Source organism: Schistocerca nitens, chromosome 8 (assembly GCF_023898315.1).
Source record: "Schistocerca nitens isolate TAMUIC-IGC-003100 chromosome 8, iqSchNite1.1, whole genome shotgun sequence".
Taxonomy (NCBI): domain Eukaryota; kingdom Metazoa; phylum Arthropoda; class Insecta; order Orthoptera; family Acrididae; genus Schistocerca; species Schistocerca nitens.
In genome coordinates, this window is record NC_064621.1 from 328,469,773 (window position 1) to 328,474,773 (window position 5,001).

General features: G+C 47.7%; 1 non-coding gene across 1 annotated transcript; it reads left to right on the forward strand.

Annotated features, from left to right (window-relative positions):
- Positions 1 to 3,279: 3,279 nt before the first annotated feature.
- Positions 3,280 to 3,354, forward strand: Trnat-ugu (transfer RNA threonine (anticodon UGU)). The gene has a single exon. It is a non-coding gene; the product is annotated as a tRNA-Thr (tRNA).
- Positions 3,355 to 5,001: the final 1,647 nt, after the last annotated feature.

The window sequence follows — 5,001 nt, forward strand, 5'->3', positions numbered from 1 at the left end:
TGTTAACGTTAATTGTGGTCCCAGTGGGCATAAAGTCGACCAGCAATACCCCATCCGACAGACTGTGTTTGTTTGAATTTACGCGGCTTTGGTTCAAATGGCTCTGAGCACTATGGGACTTAACTTCTGAGGTCATCAGTCCCCCTAGAACTTAGAACTACTTAAACCTAGCTAACCTAAGGCCATCACACACATCTATGAACGAGGCAGGATTCGAACCTGTGACCGTAGTGGTTGCGCGGTTCCAGAATGTAGCGCCTAGAACCGCTCGGCCATCGCGGCTTTGGCGAAGAAGGATGCCGCCACGACCGTGATTGTTGCTTGGTCTCAGATGTAAAGTGGTATTCCCAGATTTCGTCACCCGTGACAATTGAGTCCAGAAAGTGTCCTGTTCGGCTGCAAAGCGGTGAAGAAATGCGCGGTAAGCTTCAACTCGTTGCCGCATGTGGTCCTCAGCATGCGTGGCACCCATCTTGCGCTCAGCTTCCGGTAGTTCAATGTTTCAGTTAAAATTCTGTGAGCGGTGCTTCAGGAAACCTTAGGCACCAACGTGCAGAGATCATCCAGGGTGATCCGCCGATCTTCACGCATGCTTTGCAACCTTCAACACTGTCTCCTCAGAAATTGACAGTCTCCTGCTCCTTTGTTCGTCGTGAATTTCGATCCGACCAGCTGAAAACTCTCTACACCACTTACGAACATTGTTGACATCCATGCACGACTCACCATACACTTCCTTCAATTGGCGATCTATTTCAATCGGCGCAGTGCCCTTTGCGTTCAAAATCCGAATAACTGCGTGCAATTCGCACTTGGCGGCAACATCCAACGGGAGCTCCATTCTCAACGGCTGCCAAGCCAAGACTGAGCACCTCAGCGCGGCATGCGCATGTTTACACTCAGCGCGTGAAGCACTCTTCGTAACAGTGTGACCAACTGCCAAACAAAGAAAGTTCTGTACTTGTAAAAAAATAGGAGATCTTACTTTTGGGATTACCCTCGTACTTTTAAATTTTCGTGACAATTTTGATCGCCTTAACAGTCTCTCATAGTTGTAGCACTATACGTAATTCGAACCATCAATTCATCTCTTCCAGAATGACATTTTCACTCTGCAGCGGAGTTTCAATTCATCTCTTGTCTTTTCGTAATCCCTCGCCCCATTGGTTTTTGCCTATCTGAAAATCGGCTGTTAATTCGGTGGTGGATCGAACTTTCTTCCTATAATAGGGAATTTTCGTAGCCGCGATCTCCTTATTAAACAAATACAGTGGTTAACATTATCTTCCAGCCCCTGAGTACCTAGCCGTTTGACGTTCATAAATGCACCGCGCAACCCAGTTATAGGTCCACTTTTTCGAAACCCCATAATTGACTCGCGTTACGACGAATAAGTTTGAATTTTGGCTGAAAGGTGCTTGCGACCTTCGTCAGTAACAGTACAAAAGTGTGGCGCTCTGCAGCGTCACCAACGGACTCAAAGACGCTTTAAACATCAAGGTGCCGACACGTGAAAAAAAAAGCCAGAGTTGTAAGGTGTAAGGCAGGTTAATGGTGTCACATTGGCACCAAATTTCACCACAATCTGCCCAGCACCACCGTACATGTGTGACACAATGGGAATGTCGTCACCCGTCTTCTCACCCACTTTTAACCACTGCTTTTGACGCCTCTGCGATGGAGATTAGAAGGGCTACGCGGTTTTGTTATGAGTGACGGTGAGAAAGATTCCACACACACCGCCGCTCAGAATCGACTCGAAAGAGACTCAGAGGGTGGTATAAAGAGCGTCAGTGAAACCACTCCCTTCCATCAGGAGTTGATTCTCACACATTTCGCAAGCGAAAACGGAAGTGCTCAGTGCGATGAGCAACAGGACGACGTTCTTGACAACATTTGACGTTGCTGACACCATCGGAAGTCGCAAACCTTAAGGACATTTGAGGGTTCATCCCCACTGAACGTGTTCGCATCCCTTTGGAGTACGGCGCGACAGCAATTTTTACTCTCATGTACAGGTTGGAACCATTTCATCCGCGAAATTTGATCCTAGGCAGCAAAGGATGCTTACTGTTTTTCAGCCCTCCTGTTGGACGGAGCGATGTGATAACGAAGTGGTGAACCATTATAGAAAAAGGCTGTAGGGACCTTCGGGCTGTATTTCAAACTTATGTGTCGCAATGGGAGACAATTACTGGGTTTCGAAAAAGCGATCCTGTAACTGAGTTCAGTTGCGCAGTGCATTAAGTGAAGTTTTAGCCCTGGTTGCTATCTAAAGTAAATCTGACCACTGAATTTCAGATCGATCGATCAAATTTTACACGTTACTAAATATTTCCAAGAAGCTATTTCTTACAGGATAAGTGAGTTTAGACTTCACAACAAGACGGAAGGCGTGCTAGTATGCACCTTGTGGCGGAATTTAACGAACTAAATAGCTTCAAGGAAAAATATTTAGTCACAAAGCTAGAGCGTAATCCTGAATTGCATTTAACTTGCGACACATGGCGCAATAATAAGCTGTAACGGTACATTTTATTAGAGACGACTGATTTCGGTCTTAGACCTAATCATCATCGGGTCCGAAAACAATGTCAGCAATGCATTTGCGTAATTGGAATAACTGTGGTGAAATGATTATTAAATGGACACCTTAGCTGCAAACAGGCGATGATGTACTTCATTGGGGACATGTTGAAAATGTGTGCCCCGACCGGGACTCGAACCCGGGATCTCCTGCTTACATGGTAGACGCTCTATCCATCTGAGCCACCGCGGGCACAGAGGATAGAGCGTCTGCAGGGACTTATCCCTTGCACGCTCCCCGTGAGATCCACATTCCCAACATGTCCACACCACTACATTCGTAGTGCGCCTAATAGATGTTTGCCCATCATACTCATTACTCGTGGCAGATTAATCTACCAAGTCCCGTACGAGTTCGGGCATAGCGTGTGCGTTCGCACAAGAAGGTCAATGGCCGGGAAGCCATATTTTAACTATATATGACGGTAGTGTCTGTTCCCGAAAGAACAGTTACCGTGGATGACCATGCAGCTGTGCTAGAAATGAAATGATTATTAAATGGACACCTTAGCTGCAAACAGGCGATGATGTACTTCATTGGGGACATGGTTGATTAATCTGCCACGAGTAATGAGTATGATGGGCAAACATCTATTAGGCGCACTACGAATGTAGTGGTGTGGACATGTTGGGAATGTGGATCTCACGGGGAGCGTGCAAGGGATAAGTCCCTGCAGACGCACTATCCTCTGTGCCCGCGGTGGCTCAGATGGATAGAGCGTCTGCCATGTAAGCAGGAGATCCCGGGTTCGAGTCCCGGTCGGGGCACACATTTTCAACATGTACCCAATGAAGTACATCATCGCCTGTTTGCAGCTAAGGTGTCCATTTAATAATCATTTCATTTCTACCAAAGCTGCATGGTCATCCACGGTAACTGTTCTTTCGGGAACAGACACTACCGTCATATATAATAACTGTGGTGTCACCGCCAGACACCACACTTGCTAGGTGGTAGCCTTTAAATCGGCCGCGGTCCATTAGTATACGTCGGACCCGCGTGTCTCCACTATATGTGATTGCAGACCGAGCTCCGCCACACGGCAGGTCTAGTCTAGAGAGACTCCCTAGCACTCGCCCAGTTGTACAGCCGACTTTGCTAGCGATGGTTCACTGACTACATACTCTCATTTGCATGCTATTTTAGCATAGTCTTCAGCTATGTCATTTGCTACAACCTAGCAAGGCGCCATATTCAGTTACTACGAATGTATTCTGACAGATAATATTGTGAATCATGTACCGTCAAGAGCGACGTTCGTCATTAATGGATTAAAGTTAAGTATCAAACTAACTGCGTCCGCTTTCTGAATTCTAATTCCTTGTCATGTTCCAGACCTCACGTCAATATAGTTCTTCCCTCCTCACGCCAGCCTGCGTGAGCTAAACGCGTGCATTTCGGCCTCCTCTCGTAACACGGTGTTGGCTCTTCTGCCAACCCAACAATAACATTATCAGATGTACATTATTTCATCACTGATATGTGAGCTCGAACGTTGAAAGTACATCAAGAACGTCACATGCTGACTATAGAACAACAAATCAGGGATCACACACAAAAGCTGATGAACAAAATAAACTTATTGAGACCACAAGCTAAGCACTTAAAATGCAGGCTTTATGTACCCGGAACACTGACATATTAGAGTGCCATTATCCATCATCGACGATTTATCCGATGGGCAGGTGGTCTGAGAGACAAGTAAAAGACCCCAGTGTCCTTCCAAAGCAGCCCGCCGCTGTGGCCGAGCGATTCTAGGTGCTTCAGTCCGGAACCGCGGTGCTGCTACGGTCGCAGGTTCGAATCCTGCCTCGGGCATGGATGTGTGTGATGTCCTTACGTTAATTAAGTTTAAGTAGTTCTAATTCCAGGGGACTGATGACCTCAAATGTTAAGTCCCACAGTTCTTAGAGCCATTGAACCTTCCAAAGCTTTCTGTCCCTTACCTCACACACCTAGAGGTCCAGTCCCCAATGGATTAGCACATTAGCGGAAAAAAGAGTCAGCCACAGGGTAAACTACTTGGTCAATGCCCTGGATGCGGACAGAATGCAAATAATCCCGTTGCCACTGATGTGCGGCGCCTCCTTTCCATCTGAGCATGTGGCCGCTCGGCCCGTGCAGTGGCGCGTCCCAGCCGCCTGTGTAGACACGCGGGTAGGTTGGCGTGGAGTCGGGAGCGCCTCGCAGACCTGCGACTAGGGGGCCAGATAAGATAGCGCGCAGTCGGCTCCCCGGGGACCGCAGCGCCGGTTGCAGAATTACGCCGCATTTGCACGTTCTCGCCGTCCTTCTCAGCTGCCACCCGGCGCTACCGCTACAAATACAACGGCTCACCACAAGCAGCTACTCTCTACAAGGAACTCCACACACGAATTGCTCTGCCTCCGCGCTCAAAAACATATGAAACCAGA